General features: G+C 38.2%; 1 pseudogene; it reads right to left on the bottom strand.

The window, feature by feature from the left end:
- Nucleotides 1-2,293: 2,293 nt before the first annotated feature.
- Nucleotides 2,294-2,834, bottom strand: LOC123252437 (annotated as a pseudogene).
- Nucleotides 2,835-20,471: the final 17,637 nt, after the last annotated feature.

Genomic DNA, 20,471 nt, shown 5'->3' with positions numbered 1-20,471 from the left:
ACTTCTTGTAACAAAGGAAGGATATACTTTGGGACTTCAAGTGTGCCTTGGATCCAGCCATTATTCATTGGAGAGAGGTGCTCTCTGTTATTTCTTCCAAGGTTTTTTTTATACCCATGGATTTTTAACTCCTATAAGATGATGCTAGAAGCAGCTAAACTCTGTTAAGTTTGATATGCTAAATGAAAAGAAAAAGAAAAGAAAGACTTCGGAAACACCAAAAGATTTGCTATTGCCAAATCATTTCCTGGACTTAGTAGGAGAGCTATAACAAAGAATTTGTATACTTGAAGTAAATACCATATCCTACACAAATGATAAGATATGTCTATTGAGCTCTTACTTTTGTAGAGATCATAGTATACACAGAGACTCTAGAAAAGGAATGTCGAGGGTAAGGTTGGGAATAGGGCAGCATTGAGAAAGAACTTTCATAACCTACACACTGTTAGCTTCCATTTTACATATTTTTGTCTGCTAACTATGTGCTTGAGGATAGTTGGCACCCAAGTATGTGCTTTCTTTGCCCTGCTTTCTTCCACTCCAAGGAACCATGGTCACAAGGTCTGATGATATGATTCCAGTGGACAATCTGGATGACAGCTCTTCTGACCTTTTCCTTTGTTCACCTTATCATTTCAAAGGGCTTCCCAGGAGCCCTCTGGTCCACCTAGTTGAAAGTAAGCAGTGTTCAGAGGAAGGCCACACAGTTCCAACAACCTCTGACCCAGTTTTTAGTGGCAGATTTACACCCACTACTTCAGATATGGGAGAGGATGGATGTGTCTCTGACAGAGGCCCTCCTATATTGGAAACATTGGAATCACTAAGTGATTCCCCATATGACTCCCTAACCTCCTGTGGGAGATAAGGCTGAGGGACTAAGATGCTAGAAATACTTTGCTTGCCACCCAAAAGCAGAGAGGGAGACCACAAATTTTACTTAGAACCTCTCCATTTTCTGTGGATTAGGAAAAGGGGTTGTTCTATTTTGGATGCATTATAAAGTATCTCCCCAGGAGAAAAATAGGTGAAAAAGAAATGACAGTCTAACCCAGGAGTCAGCAACCTTTTTGGCCGTGAGAGGCATAAACACCACATTTTTAAAAATGTAATTTCGTGAGAGCCATATAATGCTCACTCCTGTAACAGTGCCTGAAAAAAATGACTTTATGGCTCCTACAGAAAGAGCCATACCTGGCCTTCAAAAGAGCCAGATATGGCTCGAGAGGCATATGTTGCTGACCCCTGGTCTAACCTTTAATCACCCATTGGAGAGGTAACTGGTTTCAATATAGGTAGAGATCCCACCTTTTCCTTTCTCTTACTCAGAACAAGATCCTGGCTTTCTGCCCCACCTTGAACCCTAGTGATGCCACATTGTGATGTTGTCCCTCTCACATTTTCCCAATGGCTATACTACTGCTATCCAATCTCTTGATACTAAGCCTCCAGCCTAATCTGGATACTCAACATCTCCTACCACTGGATAGAGACCTGGATAAAGACCAAAAAATGTTGGTGAAGATGGAAGGAAGCCAGAAGGAGGTGTTGGAGTATGCCCTGTCTCCCCCATCTCATCTCTTCCTAGGTCTCTTAGTTCTCACTTATCCTTCAATTAACCTCCTTGCTCTTTGGAAAGTAATATTCTTACCCCTACCCCATGCCCTTGGGGTTCCATTTATTTGAGAAGAGAGTAGTTTTGTTTATATTAAAATAATTTCTCCTGTTGAAAAACTAAAAAAAAAACTTTGGTGTTAGTCAGGTATGTTCCACATGTTTTTTATAAAGGGGGAGATAAATCAATTCATGAAAAGAGCAGGATATTCAGTAAAACAACCAGTAACTACCCATATTGATATAAGAAAAAAATCCACTTGTGAAATACCAAGCTCACCAGCAGGATGGTTTAAGTCAGAACCATGAGTCCCTGAGATATTTCCATACTCTGAGTTGACATCACTTCTTCACAGATAATCTGCAAGAAATAATGAAAAAGCACCTCTCCACTTCCCAACACACACAAATGCTCAGATTCAGCATGTCAAGGCTGGCCTTTGGGCTACTAGGGTCCAACTCCAGATTGACCTTGAACAACCACAATAATTTTATGAAATCTAAATAAGACTCGGTTTTTACTTCTGAATAGAAAATCTGTGCTTAATGTTGCCTTCAGTTTTACTCTAGAATGTCTTTTGGTTGAAAAGTAATTACTTTCATGTCAAAATCTGGATGACTGCAGTGTGTCAAATTCCTTGGAAGAACCCCAGGATTGAAGATGATCCCATTACATTTAAGCTTGGGTGAGCCCTTCTTGGCTACTTCTCTTGGTGTCCCAGTTGTAAACCCAGGCCATATTGACTTCCATGGTGTTGAACTGATCATGCAGAACGTGGGAGTATTCCCCAAGAGATTCCAGATTGTTGCTGGTGGTGGCATAGAGGTTCTTCTATAAGATAGCTTGGACCTCACTTATGTCATATTCCAGCATCACTTTGGCTCCCAACCTTGCAGTAAAGGTTGTCATCTAGTAAATATCTGGTTCCTAGGGACTTCACAGCCTCTTTACTTCTGCATATATTCTAAAATTTGTAATGTCTGTTTGATATCAGGAATCTACTTTTTAGCCTTTTCCTTAGAGGAAGTTTAAGTTCCATAAATTTATACTTCTGATGTATTTTCTTGGGAACAATATCTACAGACTTATTTCCAAGCTGTTTTGTAACAGTATCTACATGTTCCACAAATATCACTTTGGGGATGCCCAGGTGCTTAAGACATCTGTTTCTCCCCATCAAGTTGCTCATACTCAGGATTTCTTTCACAGTCACCATCTTGGTTTGTTTCTACTGAAGAATTTAAAGTGTTGGTCAAATATTGTAAATTCAGAATCCTGAAGAAAAGCTCCAGGCATCTATGTCTGTTAGATCTCTGCCAAACAGCAGATGTAGCATGTGTGTATGTGTAAGATGCTAATGTCAAAATGTATCTTCAGGGCTTTGTTCAGCATCTGACACATAACAGTTGCTTAATAAATGAAAGTTATTTGATTAACAAAGGATAATTTTTAAGCTACACTATTTTCTTCATCCCTGTTTCTTTAAGATCACTAGAGCAATGGATATATGGAATTTGGAGGCATTGTGACTCATTCAATTGGTAATGATGAGAATTTGGGCAGTTTTGGGTTCTAACTCCTGCTTGATTGCTGATCAATTATTATGATTTAATAGAGCTCATTCTGACTATTGTTATTGTATTTTAAAAGCTACAACACAATACTGGTTTTAGTGACCAGTTAAAATTATTTAAATACATATAGCAAAATATAAAACCACTGCATAAAATGGGACTTAAGTGTCACTAAGGTTTTGAGAAACAAAACAGAACTTAAATTGCTAAGTGTAATAACATGTCAATTAACAGAACAAAATTTTAGCAGCAATTCAAAGATAATAATAAAAAGCTTCCCAATGGTTGTATATGATTAATTTCCAAGTGAACTTTATACAAAGAGTAATAGATATGTCTATTTCAAGAAGAACAGAAGAAATCCCCTTGTGTCACCATAGTCAGAAAAGCAGTAATCCTCAGAAAGAACACTAGAATGGAACTGTTAAGTTATCAAATAATTCTGGAGAACAATTTTGAAACATACCCAAAGGGTCATAAAACGGCACTACTGTATACCACTACTAGGTCTGTAAACTAAAAAGATCAAAGATAGGAGAAAAGAAGCTACTTGTACAAAAATATTTATCTCAAGGGGCAGCTAGGGAGCTCAATGGATAGAAAGTCATACCAGGAGAAGGAGATCCTGGGTTCAAATCTGGATTTAGCCATTTCCTATATATGTATCCCTAAGCAAGTCACTTACTTCAATTGCTTATCCCTTATCACTCTTCTTCCTTGGAACCAATAAAAAGTAAAGGTTTAATATATGCATATTCTATACATTTTGTGTATAAATAATATCTATATACACATATATGTATATATTTATAACAGCTCTTTCATGGTGGCAAAGAACTAGAAACTTAAAGGTTTTCACATTAATTAGAGAATAACTGAACAAGTCATATACGATTATAATGGAATACTGCTAGGCCATAAGAAATGATGAAATAAACAATCACAAAAAAATCCTGGAGACATCTATATGAAATGAGACAAAATTAATTAAGCAGAACCAAAAGAATGTTGAACACAGAAATAACAATATCATACAATAATTAACTATGAATGAATTAACTATTATCAGTGATACAAGGATCCAGGACAACCTCAAGGGACTCATGACAAAAAAAAAAAAAACATTACTGTCATAGAAAGAAATGACTGTCTGAATGCATATTGAAGCATACCATTCTTTACTTTTTCTATTCCATGAGTTTTTCCCTAGTGTGAGGGATGTCTTCTTTCATTATATAATGAACATGGAAACATGTGTGGAATGATAGCATATGTGCATGTCATATTATGGGGGAAGGGTTTTTGAGGGAGAGAACATAGTTCTCAAAAATGTTAGAAAATTATATTTAAAATTATACTGACATTTTAAAAAAGGAAGAATACAAGTATTTTTCCCATCCAAATTCAAAGACTTCCATAAAACTATACATGAACCTATTAGGATTTCTTGACATATACCCCTCCCCCCACAAGTTTAGAGCCCTACATAAAATATACACTCATTGCTACCAATATAATTTTCATCATTTTTATTTATGAGGATCATGATGATGATGATGATAATGAAAAGACAACCTATTATTTTTTGTGAGTCCAATGTCAATGAGGTACTGGTCTACTGGGTAGTATTCAGAGATAACAATTCAACTTCACCTAGGAATTAAAGGAGCAGTTCACTCACGTCTGTGTGTGTGTGTGTGTGTGTGTATACATATAGTCATCCCTTTATGAAGAGTGGAGAATATTACTAAGTTATTTAGAGAGAAAGCCTAACCAAGGACCCAAAACAATATTTTTAGCACTTATGCCAGGGACTCTGCCAACCACACACACAGATACAAATGTGTGCGTATTTATTTAAACTGCATAATTCATTGGAAGATACTTTTAATACATTTTTAATATCTATAGTAGGCTTATTAGTCTAAGTTTGGCTTAAGGTTTTGTTTTTTTCTTTTTCCCTCAACATGGGTTTTACTATTTTCTTCCCAAAGGGAGACAGTACTTGACCCATTGATTGATTGACTAATAGCTATGTTAAGTATGACTTCAGAAAGCACAAATGTACTTAAGTTAAGTGTTATGACCTCCCAAGAGAAAGCCCACAGGGCTGAATGGAACAGTATTGAGCAAAACAGATTTTGAAGAAATATCAACCAATTCCTGCTCTGCTTTTAATGATTCCTGGGAGAACTATTCTTTAAGAGAAGGCTTTGTTGCTTTTTCCATGGGAGCATGGGGTTTTAACCTAGCTTGTTATGTGTATTGTCTTTCTCCTCTGTTTAAAATCAGAGAATAGATGGAAGCATGAAAATCTGAGATATTACTACAAAATGAGAAGTAGGCAGGCAGCCAAACTCTAAGCATTTGTTAAACATGTCTATGTGTATTGGTCTAAATACTGTTCTCTGCTTCCTATATACCTCACTACAGAGTTTCACCCATTGTCTGCCCCCTAGTCCCTTAATTCTGGTCATGCCCTGATTGTACTGCAAGCAAACCTTGCATTTTTGCCATGTTCTAATTGCATAAGTGGATATGCCAGGAGCTATCCAGTGTCTTTAAATGCCATCCACCAGGGATTGGGTCCCATAATGACCTTTGGCATGTAATGCATTGCATAGGGTATTATATAGAGATCTTGGAGGGATGGGTTTGTCTGCACTAGAAAACCATACATCTCTCACTAATTTGGCACCTAGATTTTCTATCCAGTGCTTCACTTCCCTTGAGGAGTATGCCATTTTTAGATCTGCTTCATCCACCAAGGAGAAGTTTAGCACATGGATGGGACCAAATCAGGCACCATATTTGGCTGTTACATCTGCCCTCCTATTTCCTAATGAGACTCCATCTACACCCTTTTGATGGGATTGGCAATGCATCACTGCCACTTCTTTAGGTAACTGGACAGCTTGCAGGAGTTGGTTTATAAGTCTCCCATAAGCTATTTCCTTCCCACCAGCAGTTATATATCCCCAATATCTCCAGACTTGGCCAGTACAATGGACTACATTAAAAGCATATCTGCAATTGGTATAAACGTTTATCTTCCTGTGTTGGCCAATTTCTAGAGCTCTGGTGAGACTCAGGATTTCAGCACCTTGAGCACTCATGGACTTTGGTAGAGCTGCATAACATAAAGTCTCATCTTGAGCCACTACAGCTGCACATGTATACCATTCCCTATCTAATACAAATGCAGAACCAATCAGTAAAAAGTGTCAGGTCTGGAGAGACCAAAGGGATATCAGTCAGGTCATTTCTAGTTTTCTGAACTATTTCCAAGGTATCTGCACAGCTATGGATGGGTTCACCTTTTAACGGTAAGTCTGGCATCAGTGTGGCTGGGTTGTTCTCCTTACAATGATGGAAAGTTAGGTTCTCATTGCCCAGCAACACAATTTGATATTGTGATAGGTGTTGGGATGTAAATGCTTACAGGTTGCTGTTTTTCAAGATGGTATCTATTGGATGAGGTGAGTACAGCATAATCCTGCATCCCAAAACCAGATCTGAAGATTTCTTAACCATTAGGGCAGCAGCTACAATTGCTCTCATATATGGTGGCATCCCCCTAGCCACAACATCTAGCTGGGAGCTATAATAGGATATTGGTCTGAACTGATCTCCAAGAGTCTGCATAAATAAAACAGCTATTCCTTTGCCCTCATGCACAAACAGGTGAAATGGTTTTGCACGGTCAGGGATACCAAGTGCAGGGCTTGATAACACAGCTCTTTTCAGTTTTTCTATTGCATGCTTGTGCTCCAGTGTCAGTTTTAAAGGTTCTGAGACAGTGTTCCTAGTCAAGTCTGTCAGAGGTTTGAGATCAGACTATAACCAGGTATCCACTGCCTACAGTAACCCATGATTCCTACTATTGCATGAAACTGTTTCTTCGTCTTAGGCATGCACAGCTTCTGTATATATGCAACTCTTTTTTGGGAAATCCGTCTTATACCCTTCTCCAGCACAAAGCTGAAGTACTCTACTTTTGGCAAAACCCACTGTAGCTTGGCCCTGGAGATCTTGTGTCCCCTTTTGCATAGCTCTTGTAATAGATATTTGCTGTCCCTTTGACACACTCGAGCATTTGGTGATATTAGCAAAGGGTCATCAACATAATGCACTAGTTTACTCTCAGTGAATATGATTGGTTTAAGATCTCTTTGCAGGATCTGGCAAGAGATATTTGTACTTTCTGAAAAACCTTGTGGAATTCGGGTCCAACAGACATTTTACCCTCCCAGGAAAATGCAAAAATCTTCTGACTGGACTCATGCAGGGGTATGGCAAAATATGCACAGCACAGGTCCACGACCGAGAACCAGGCTGCACTACTTGGAATTTCAGTGATGATATTTGCTGGGCTAGGTACCACTGCATGTCCCTTCTTAACAAAGTTGTTCACTGCTCTCAGATCCTGCACAAAACGCCATTGTGTTTTGCCATTTGGATCTTTCTTTGGCTTTTTAATGGGCATATTAGGTGTGTTGTACTTGGATATAGAATAGACCAAAATGCCTTGTTCCAGGAGACTGTAGATAATCAGCCTGATACCCTCTGTGGCCTCTTTGCTCAACCTATACTGAGGGATTCTAGGTGGAGTACCCTCTTTCACCTCAATCTTAACAGGTGTGGCAGATTTCAAAATTCTCACATTGGTTGAATACTTAGCCCAAACTGCCTCTGGGATATCTTTTGGTATTTCAAAGATCCTCCCCATATGTTTTTCCTCCTCATCACCCTCCACTTGCCCTAGGAATAGCAAGGGATGGTGCTTGAGTGACTGTTTGGGTAAATGTAGGGATATTTGGCCTGACTTATCACACTGGATAGTGGCACCTAATTTACAGAGGATATCCCTCCCCAAAAGGTTGGATGGGTATCCGGGTATCAACAAAAAGGAATGATCTAAAGTCATTGGGCCTATTTTCACCATCTTAGATCTTAGTTTGGGCACCAACTCCATTTTCCCAGTGGCTCCTTTTACTCTCGCAGATCCCATTAGTGCACAATTTTCTGGGGCTGATGTCAACACAGACTGGGGGGCTCCAGTTTCAATAAGAGCAGGATAGATTTGACCCCCTATTGTCACCATAACCAAGGGTTCCCTGTCTTTAGCTGTCTGATCAACAGGTACCAAAGGTGTTTCTACCTCAAAGTCCCCAAATCCCATTGATCTTGTTCTAGGACTTCTGTCTGTGCTGGCTCAGGATTCTGTGAGTGTAATGATGGTAAGTCTCCTTCAAATGTGGCTTTTTTGACTGCCTGTGCCTTAATTGGCATCCCTGACTGTTCATGGGCCTATTAGTGTCAAAGTGTATCTCGGTTTTCCCAGACCATGAATAAGGTAGAGTGTCCTTCTCTTCACTGAACATGCTTTGCTTGACTAATGCAAAGTTAGATTCAGGAGAGGTATTTCTCTGCATTAAAGGAAATTCTTCAGAATTAGAAATGTGTTTTTTGTTCATGACCACATCCCAATCCTGTGAGCCTATGCCTTCTTCTAGTATTTGACCCCTAGACTCTATGTCAGTAACAGGAAACTTAACTGCAGATGTACTTTGCATAGGAAACAAAGTCAGTGTTGTAGATTCATTCTCTGTTCCTATTGGTGTCATTTTGTTTCTCTCTTGGCTACTGACATTTGTGGAATTGAATTCCTTTAAATGCATTAACTCAGAATCTACTCTAAAAGCAGCTCTCTCTGGAGTATCACAGGCTTGAAATTGTGCTACATCTTTATGCACTTGACCCTGAAGTAGGACTGGTACAAATTCCCTAGCTCCAGGATCCAGGTTTAAAGTTCCTTTAGTATTGTAGCTACTAGACTTTCCACTTTCCCTTCCAGCTTCCCTAGTTGGTGATAGAGAAGAGGGTGTGCCTGTGTCTAAGAATTTTGCACTTTCCTTCTCAATGGTCTGCAAGAGCCCATCTTCCTTGTTGACACTGTCTGTTTCTAAGAGATTCCCATTAGAAAACCTGTCTAAAACCATTGCCCTTGTTGTGTGACCTTGCTATACTATTGATTGATGTAAATGATACACAGTCTTACTACAGAATGATACTTCTTTCCCCCCATAGTGAGAATCAATGAATGCTACTTTCTTCAAACTTGAATCAAGAACTTATGCAGATGTGCCTGGTTTTCTTTCAGTGTTCCCCACATCACTGTTTCCTTTCCCATAAATTCTCTCCTTTATTTCTATTATATCCTCCTCCATTTGCAACTCCTCCTCAGTCATTTCTTTGTAACTTTGTGTTACATCTACCAACCCATAATTCATAATTTCTTCTGCACCCATTATGTCTTTCCTACTTTCCTCTACCACATCACTGTCACTGCCCTTATCTGTCCTTGCAACAACTAAGGCTGCTTTCTCGGTTCATAAAGTACAAGGTCTCTCTCCTTGGGACACATATTCCTCCATTTTTGATAAACTAGGGGAATTACTGAATTTAGCACACTTATGGTCACAAAATCTGGCCTTTACTTTGTCACTATATTTGTTGTTATCCCTGCTGTTGCTACTATTATTGCTGTTTTTGTTATATCTAGTATTGTAGTAGGTGTTTCTCCTGTTGTTATTATTGTTATTGCCTCTATTCCCAGAATGTATTTGAGATTTGAACCTACATTTATGAACAATGTGTCCAAGTTTTGAGCACAAGAAACAACGTTTGACTGAATTGATAGCATTGCTAGAAGATTACCTGGACCTGCTCTGGCTCCTCTGATTGCTGGACATCAGAGCCATATTCTTAATTTCCTCTATTTCCTTGGATTTCTGAGCTTCTTTCAGTTGTCTCTTCAGCTCTGCAAACTCCCTATCCTTTTCAGAGGCTTTGGCTCACTATCCCTAGACTCATGGACATATGCCACAGTCTTTCTTAGCTCTTCAATGGGCATGGTCTCCCACTGTGGGCAATACAACTTGAAATAAGCCTGGATGTGGGTCAGACTGCCCTTTACAAATTACCTCCTGACATGCTGGATGTTATCCTCAGCTGTCATGTCCCTGAAACCTAGGATAATTTCACCTGCCTCTAATAGCCTGTCCAGGTAAAGACTTGGGTGTTTGTCCTCTCTCTGCCTTAACTTCTCAAAGGACCCCCATGCATTAGATCTTCTTGCATGGAGCCTCATTGCTTCTGCTAAATCCTCCCTGCACCTTCTAAGATAAGCCATGTTTGCACGGGAAGATAGCTCTAAGTCCTGATGTTGTTCTGGCCACGAAGCAAGTTTGGGGTTGCTTCTTGTTTAGGCTATAAATTTTGCCTTCCTCACTAGGGGTGCATAATTCAGAAAGGAGCAATTCCACATCCTCAAATGTTGGGTTGTAAAGTCTCATGGCCCATTTGTATTCCTTTATTGATTTATGTGGATTTATATAGAACTGGGGGAACCTCCTTTTCAAGATCTCCAAATTGCCCCCTGAAAAAGTTTGTAGCCTTTCACATGTATAATGCCCACTTCAGGTTGTACCACAGTTCTGTTGGTAATTGGAAGGATAGTTACAGGAGCTGCTTCAGCCCCTGCAACCTGTTGTTCTTCAGTGTTCTCATCTTTAGCTTGCTTAATATCACCCCCCTTTTTTGTTGTGATTGAATTCTCAATAATCTCTAGCTGCATGATTGTTTTTGCATCTAGGTCCTTTCCTTCCCTGATCTGCTTGTTGATTTCAATTAAGGTCTTCATGTGCTCCACTAATTGCTCTAAAAATGGGTTTGTTATTTCTGTCCTCCCAAAGGTAAATGTCAAGACCTTCCTCAATATCATTGGGACCCCATAGAAAGTTGCAGTTATGGCTATCCATGATGGCACATATGCCAAGGCATCACCCACTGATATCGTTAGCCACATGTAAGTATCGTAGATTTCTATAACTTGTTTAAAAAATTGGGGAACTCTTATTAGCCAAAAGGTGGTACAAGCCTGCCAAATTCCATATATCAGGACCCCAGAGCACCCTAGTGCAACAATGCCCCTGTTAATGAATCTGGCCATATTGATCACTTCCCACACAGGTTCTGAAATAAAAATCCTAGGCTGGCTGGCCAAAACTGTTAGGTTTATAATAACAGCAATGTTGGGAAGCTGATGGGCTGGCCTGAGCTAGGAACCATACAGGACACTCTCCTCCCTGCCTCCACAGGCTTGAGTGAGTAGGGAGGGGTAGGTACTCCTTGCTCTCAAAAGCCTCCCCCCAAGCAGTTGGTTTTCAGCTGAATATGGAGGCAGGGCAGTGTCTTCAAGCAAGGCTCGGCAAAGGCAAATCTCTAATGAAGTTCACTTTCTCAATTTATATTCCCCACAGGTTTGATTGAGGGACAAAGGAGAAGCTTAATATCTTGATGTGAAGGACAGAGGTGGATCTGACTTCTTTGGCTGGCAACTGAAAGGAACAAGCTTTAAGATAGCTGTGAGTATGCCCTAAATAATCTTCAGGCACAACTACTAAAAGATGAAGTTTTTACTGATAAAGATGAAGGGAAGGCAGGGAAGGGGTATCAAGGATTTTGGATAAGATCTGGGAAGCCCTGAACTGTTAGATAGAAGCTGCCCCTCCCCCCCAGGAGGGAGTGGCAGACTTTATATCTAGCTGGATCTCAAAGCTTGTAATAATTACTCCTAATATCTAAAATAACTAAATAACTATTATGTTGTTGCTGGAAAGGTCTGATCCTGCTAGACAGACAAACTCCTGAGTAGAAACCAAAATGGCTTTTGCCACTATGGCTACCAAGGCAATCCCAAACTGGGACCAGTGAGCAAAATGACCTGCTCACTTCAACCCCCAGGAATCAACTGTTTAACTCCTTTCCAACTGTCCCCTCACCCAGAGTTCTCCAGGGGGGTCCCATGGAATTCTGGGTGAGGATTGACCCTCTATCTTGCAGGAATTCCACTCTGCCATTTTCCATGTTACAGTATTGGTCTAAATACTATTCTCTGCTTCCTATATACTTCACTACAGAGTTTCACCCATTGTCTTCTTCCTCTTCCCTACTTGCCATCTCTCAGCTTACTGGACCGAAAAGATAAGGACCCATTTTTCCTTTGGGGAATCAGTTCCAGTAACAGCTAATCAGCTTTCTAAGTGCTGGAGCACCCAAGGTAAAGGAGACTATATATCTAGAAAGAATAATCATGAGACATGCCTTTCAATATATACTTGGAAGTTTATTGATTTCAAGAGAATTGAAATTTGAGGAGTACTGGCTCTTTTCTCAGTAGAATCATTTCAGAACCTTGTGACCTTTCTTAGTTCTCTGGGGCTGTTTTAAGTTATAAAGGAGAGCCATCATGGTCATTGTAATTGTGCTTGGATTGTAAACAACACCTCATTGAGTACAATTGATATTAAATTCAGTGTGCTTAAGTCTTATTTTAAGCTTAAGGAGTTCTGTATTCATTAATTCACATTTACTAAGGCCCTACAAAGTATCTCTGGGCAAGGTATACCACCATTCTAATGGCCATTTAGGCTCACAACCTTACATATTCAGTTCATGTATCCTTCATCCTCCAAGTCAAATCTGTGACTAAGTCATATAAATTTTACTGTCAGCAGTAAGCCCTGAGTTTGCCCATTTCTCTTGGGAACTTACTTTAGAGGAAGTTCCAAAATGACTTTGTCTTAGACTGAATAAGAAAATCTCCTAGAGCCTATTAAGTGTCCTGAACAGGAGTAATAGAAATACTCAAATGCTCGATCAGCATTTTAGTCTTAGAAGTTTCCTCCATTGTATCAGAGATCCATTCCCAATAAGACCAACACCTGGGAAGGAATCATCCTTTTAGTATCCATTGTAGTAGACTATTCCCTGATGCCCCAGCCTCTGGCTACAGCTTCTTTCCCAAGCCTATTAATGACCTGTTAGTGTATGTTTGATGTGCTTAATCCCCCAACAGGTATATCAGATCCCTATGTTCTATTATTCATTGGAGCATCATCTCATGACATAATCCTCTCAGAGATACTGTTCCCAGAGTCCCTAGCTCTGCATGGTTTTTAGTTGCTTGACTCCCTGTGGTGGCTGAATAATGAACATTATATCTTTCCTGATTAAAGATTTGGTTTTGCTGATTGCTTCTGCAGGTCTGTCTTTCCAGGTTGACATTACCTTCTTAACAATCCTGAAATATACCCTCTATTTTCCTCTGACACTGCCACTATCCTTGTGCTTTTTCAACTCCTGCCAGGACTCTTGCAGTAGCCTTTTGTTTGCTCTCATAACTGGAATTCTCTCCCCTTTCCTGTCTGTCCTCCATCCAACTGTCAAAATTAATCTTTCTAAAATGTGGTCTGAAAGGATCACTCACCTTATACCCCTCACCCCCTCCCATTCATTATATTCAGTGAATCTTTGTTACTTTCTGAGTTATAAATACTCTCTTGTACAGGACATCATAATTTAACTCTATCTCATGTTTCTAGTCTTCTTAATCTTCCCAGCACTCACCCATACTTCTTCCCTACCCCATCAACATTCCATGATTCAGAGAAATGGGCTCCTTTATTCCTTTGAAAAGATACTCTATGCATACTCTGTGCAATTTCACTACCCATGTTTCCTGTGTAGAATTATAATTCCTTTTTTATCTCAGTCTCCTGACTTTGTTGGTTTCCATTAGTTCAGAACTAAGATCTTACATTCCAAAAGAAGGCAATCTTGAACTTTTCAGATATTAGCACCTTCCCCATGCTGACTAATTTCTAATCTGATCTGTAGTTGTTTGCTTGAAGTAATTGTTTTCAAATGTTTCCCCCATTAAACTATAAATTCCTTCAGAACAGAGACTGTCTTTGCCTTTCCTTTTTTCCCATTGCTTCTGTATATCTGCTTCTGTACTATGGTTGGTTGTCTGACTAGACACAAAGATGCAATAAGACATCATCTGCCCTGATACTACTAAGAGTTTAGTAGAAAGGAAAAGATAAATATGTAGATGACTGCAATATAAGTAATATGGATAAAGTCCAGAAGAGAGACCCTCAAAGAGTAGGATGAGTAGTTCAGAGAGGCAGTAAGCAATTCGGGCTAAGAAAATCAGTTGAGGATTTCATGAATGAGCTAATAACAATAACAAAATGTATTAATTTTATCTTTGAAAAATACTTTACATAGAATAACTTATTGGAGTCTCATAACTCATTGAGAAATGTCCTTTTGTTGTTTTTGATTTTTATCTTTCAGTAGAGGAAACTAAATACACTAAAAATACTAAAAAATAAAAAAATAAATTATTTGTCCATTTCCATATACTCATTGCCAGAGTTGGGGTCTGAATCTTTTTTTTTTTAATTACAATTCCTATTCAAGCCACTACTTATGGAAAACTGCATCTCAGCATGTGTGCAAATGAGGATTTGGTCTTTGAAAATATGCTAGCTCAAAGGAATCTTCTTCCAGACAAAAATTCTATCATTATAATATGATGTAGTCATAGGTTTCATAAATACAAGGGTTTATCATTTCATGTTCACTAAATGGATCCAAATTTAGCTAAGTGAACAGATCTACTGTGTTCCCTGTTTCATTTTGTGTACTTTTATTTGCCTTAGGCTGTCACTCTGTCACTAAAGTTAAATAATTTTTATTGAAATATGAAGTCAGAAATAAGCAAAACAATATTCAATTACATTATCTTTTTATAGGACATAATCATGAATTCATGGTCTTACTCAGGCAAGAAAGAAACATATCATGTATTAATATCCCAAATGAAACTAAATAATATGTGTTATGCAAAGAAGGAAAAAATAAAATTATAATTACAACTGATACTAATCCCATTTTGTTTTGCTACTCACTTATAATATGTGGCACTTGGCAATCTACCTGAGCTGACCATTATTTATTAATGCTAAATTTTATAATAAAGTCTATTCAATCAAAGTTCTTAAGAACATAGAAGTTGCCTATAATTATTGTGATAAATAAAATAACATACTTAGCATTTTTGTTTCTTATTTAGTTTAATTTCAATTCCTTTCCTTCACACAAAAAGGGGGATCAGTGCTTGATTTGTTTTTCACACACATGAGTAACACAGATCTTAGATCATTTCATTTGAGTAAACTAAACTTTGCCCTTCAGGATTCAGGCCACATGTCCCCAAATGCTGTTTTCTTTTACAAAAATATTTGAGATTTAAATTGGCTTTTTTGTAATAATTGTAGATAGCAAGAGTATAGTAGGAAGGGACAGCTAAGTGGCACAGTGAATAGACCATCAGATTTTGAGTCAGGAGAACGTGAGTTACACATCTGACGTCAGACATTTTTTAGATGTGTAACCCTGGGCAAGGAACTTAACCCTATATTCCAGTCCTCACCCTTTTTTCTTAGAGTTGTGACTAAGGCAGAAAATTTAAAAAAACAAAACAAAACTGGAGACTATAGTGAGAAGTATTGAAAGCCAGGCCCAGAGATGAGAGGTCCTGGGTTCAAATATGGCCTCAGGCACTTCCTAGCTATGTGACCCTGTGCAAGTCACTTATCCCCCATTGGCTAATCCTTATTGCTCTTAGGTATTAGAATCAATATGTAGTATTGATCCTGAGACAAAAGGTGAGAGTTTTTTTAATATAAAATGGGGGGGGGGGCAGCTGGGTAGGTCAGTGGATTGAGAGCCAGGCCTAGAGACGGGAGGTCCTAGGTTCAAATCCGGCCTCAGACACTTTCCAGCTGTGTGACTCTGGGCAAGTCACTTGACCCCCATTGCCTACCCTTACCACTCTTCCACCAAGGGGCCAATACACAGAAGTTAAGGGTTTAATAATAAAAAAAATTTTAAAAAATGGGAAAAACAATCGATTTTCAATCTTATATCTTTGGTTCAAGTGTAGGCTCTGACAACCAATACTTAGATAATATTAAGATAACTATGTAAAAATTCAAGTTCTTAGTTTTTTCATCTGCCAAATGGGCAAAATATTGATTTGTGCAAAAGTGTTATGAGGATCTAAATATTTATTACTTTACAGTTTGACAGATTCTAGAAGTAGTGAATTCTCCTTTTTGGAGACCTCCAAGTTGTAACAGACTGACCCCTAATAAGGTACAGATTACGTTAAATTTCAACTGAAGGCTCTTTCAACTCTGAAATTCTCTGATTCTATGACCTTTATCACAAAATAAATATGAATTATTACTCTTGTTGTTTATATCATCTCATTCTACTCATCTTTTTTCCTATGGAATTTAGATATAAATGGTTATGGAATGTCCCTCTTCTGTTCTATTTTTTATTCCATAGGGAGATAAAATTATTTTTCATAACTGAAAAAGTATTAGGGCATGATCTAATCTTCTTTAGCTCACTGAAAGCATCTTTAGGATGACTCAAAAAGGAATATGATTTTGGTTTCTTCTCTAGGTCTTTCTATGGACTCTTTTATTTTGAGGGTACAAATGGTTGTGGGGAGGGCTTGAAGTGAACCCTCTGATTTGGAAAGGGTACCTTTTTCAAGGATGAAAGACTCCAAAACTTAGCTAAAAAATAAAAAGAGAAATTTATTAATTTAGAAGGTAATGTTGAATCTGGCCAAGAGGACAGCATACGTGAAAAACTGCTTCCTCGGGGGATAGCATAGATGGAAAGCTGCCTCTAGAGAACATCAAGTATGGAGTCATTATGCTCTTTACAACAATGGAGATGTGATTTTTAGAATGGTATGCACTGAGGCATGCAGGGGGGAAACTGTGCCTGAAGATATAGGGAGTGACCCTCATAGTTTATGGGACAGATGGATGTCTGAGATACAACCTGATGGTATCAAGGTATAGCCTGGAGGTTTATTTCTCTGTCCATCTGAAATCTAAAGGATAATACAAGGAGGATATTCCTCTCAGGGTTTTATAGGAGTTATCAGATGTTTTGGGTTAGGGGTCACAAGAATATAAGGGAGCAAAGGAATTTCTCTGCTTATAGTTTGCCTGAAAAACTTCTATAATTTTGTAGTACAATGTCCCATGTGAAAATGACTAAAGGTTAATTATTTTTTAAAAAAAGTAGAAATAAGAACTCTTCCCTTCTACTCCACTTCTAAGAAAAATTGATAAGGTTAATAATTCCACTTTGTTTCTTGATAGTTTATTTGTTAATAAGGCATACATAACATTTTTGTAGAAATAAAAAAGCTAATCAATGACAAGATTTGCTAGTATTTGATTATTAAATTTACATTTTGAACTACAGATCCTCCCCTCAAGCAAAGTTGCATCATTGGAACAACATAGGCCAGGCAAACTCTTGGGATTTCAACCACCTCAGGAAAATTTCAAATAGTGACAGTCATCTGCTATGAGATTCCTCTTTTTAAACAGTTCTCTAATATTTAGATTATTTTGAAAACCATTTGACAAATACTCTATTATCTTTTGGAGTAGTCAAAAATGAAATATTGCTTTTGCAATTGCAAATAATCTAAGTCAGGTCAAAGAATTGTTATGATTGCACTAGGGACTCATTGGTAACCTCTAATTATATGTAGAAACATACCCAAATACATGTACATGTGTATATGTTTGTATATATACACATATATGTATATAAGGATGGGAGTAGAAGTAAATAACAATGAGCACAAAAGAATAGAAAACAACTGGAAGAATGGAGAAAGAGGGACAGTAAGAATTTGGCCTGACCTTTTTAAAAAAAGGTTAAATGTTTTTCTTATAATTGAAGAAAAAAATAAAATATTCATTAAAAATAATGGAATAGTGGGCAGCTGGGTGGCTCAGTGAATTAATAGCCAGACCTAGAGATGGGAGGTCCTAGGTTCAAATCTGACCTCAGACACTTCCTAGCTGTGTGACCCTGGACAAGTCACTTAACCCCCATTGCCTAGCTCTTACCACTCTTCTGCCTTGGAGCCAATAAAACATTGTATTGGCTCCAAGACAGAAGGTAAGGGTTTAAAAAAATAATGGAATAGGTAGCATAGTGTAAGAGTGCAAGACCTGCAGTCAGGAGGATCTAGGTACAGATCTAGCTTCAGATACTTCCTATCTGGGCAAGTCAAAAATTGCCTAGCCACTGCCATTCTTTTGTCTTTGAACTGATTTTCTAAGACAGAAGGTAAGGGTAATAAAACAAATTAATTAATGATCTGATATGCCATCCCCCCAAAATAGTTCCTTGGTAGAACTGGAAAAGGGAAAGTCTTTCATAACATATAGTTGTGAATAGGTATGGAAAGAAGAGTGAGGGAATTGGCAGTAGTCATAATAGAAGTTTGTAGACTGTAGTTTTCTGGAACCATAAGTCACCAGTTTAATTTCTGATCTTGGGGAAGATATATCTTATGTTCCTACTGATCTATATGTTGGCAGTTATGGGGTGTAGTGAATATATTACTAGTGATAGAGTCAGGAGGTCTTAAGTGTTTGAGCCAAGGCAAATAATTTATCCCTGTTTGCCTCAGTTTCTTTATTTGTAAGATAAACTGGAGAAAGAAATGGACAAACATTCCAGTATCATAGCCAAGAAAACCCCTAGTGGGATTTTTGTGGGAGAGCTTGAGATTAACCCTGTGCCAGGAAGTGTGCTCCCTCAAGAATGACAAGTTCTGATGATTATCTTTAAAAATAGAGATTTTTATTTGGGTTAAATGGCCAGGAGGTAGGTGCAGGATCAAATTGTTTCACTGAAGCAAAGGAGTTCAGGATTTTTATATCCTAAAGGAATAGGGTCTATATGACAGCGAAAGAAAGGTGAGGAGGGGAGACAAGCAAGGGGAATATTGTAAGGTGCCTTAGAGTCTAGGGAAGAATCATATATTGCTTATGACATCTTGATCATAAAGGTGGGTGAGCTGCCTATCCTGAGGAACCTAGTGATGTTTGAGGTGCAAACAGAAGGTATCCCTCTGTGTTAAGACCCCTATCATAAAGCTAGTGTAAATGCATCTAAAACAAGAGGCAGAGAATCCTTTATTTATTCAGCTATCTCTTTGGTTGCGCTAGGAACCAGCTTTCTTTAGTCATCACTACAGGAAAGTAAGATTGGGAAATTCCTCATGTAATCTTTGACCTGGGATTCCTCTAGGGATTTGGGGTGTCCAGGGGACCATGTGCTCCCATCTCAAGATCACAGAGTCAGACACCACTAATTGGCTAAACAAGAGCTGCAACAAGAAAATTGTCCTGTAGCTCTATTTTGGAAGGAAAAGGTCTTCTCTTTAAATTGGCAAGTTTACAAAGGAGGAACAACATCAAATATTAATCCCTCCTCACAAAATGTATTCTTGCAACTTAAGTTTAGTAAGCCTTTGTCTGTGGGAGAGACTGAAGTTGATTGTATTTGCACATTGATACTTCTTTCATTCACCACAATGTTTTATTATAGATTATTTTGACACAGTTAAAAAGATTTTTTCACCCCACATTAACAAATGGATAACTTTTTCTGACCTCCCACCCCAGAAATGAAAATCTAAATGGTTCATATTCCACCAACAAAGGTTATTTTTTAAAACTAATAATGTGTCCAACTGCATTTGATCATTCAATAAATCTAAGTTTATATTATGTTTTACATATTTTTCAAAGATTTCAAAAGGAACATGGTATCTATAAACTTAATGCTTTGTTGAGTTTATAGCAAATTGCCTCCCCTCTGCTACTCAGGAACATAAGCCATTTCAGCCAATCAAAATATGCAACTAAAACCCAATCTTCACCATCCATCATAGAAAAGGGAAATCCCACAACATGCCTTTATTTAACTGATATAATAGTCTTAAATAATGGGAATCTCAAAGAGAGGGAGAGGTAAGAATTGCTGGTGGAAAAACTCAAATGCCTAGAGAATGGAATGCTTATCTCAAACCCTTTCCCTTGTCATCTTTTTTTTACCCTCAATCACAGAAAACAATGGGTCACTTGGAAGGTAAAGTAGTGACTGCTAGGGAAAAAAATGACAATTCACTCCATTATCTTTGCCAAGGAAGTCACAAATAGGGTCACAAAGTGTCATATTTGGCTGAAATAACTGAACAACAATAAACATTTGATTGGAAAATATACCATAAAGAGGAAGTGATAGGAATGAACCGTAAACTTATGGTAAAGGAAAGGTTAAAAGAGCATTTAATACAATGGAGATTATTCAACTTGAAATCTGTAGACCCAGGTTCAAGTCCTAGCTCTGTCAGGCACTATACTGTGTGACCTTAGCCAATTAACCTCTTTGGACCTTAGTTTCGTCAACTAAATGATGAGGAAGTTGGACTATTTAATACCTGTGGTCCCACTCCACTT

The sequence above is a fragment of the Gracilinanus agilis genome, chromosome 6, assembly GCF_016433145.1.
Source record: "Gracilinanus agilis isolate LMUSP501 chromosome 6, AgileGrace, whole genome shotgun sequence".
Taxonomy (NCBI): Eukaryota; Metazoa; Chordata; class Mammalia; order Didelphimorphia; family Didelphidae; genus Gracilinanus; species Gracilinanus agilis.
The sequence above is the reverse complement of the archived record's forward strand: the minus strand, read 5'-3'. Positions and strand labels throughout refer to the sequence as shown.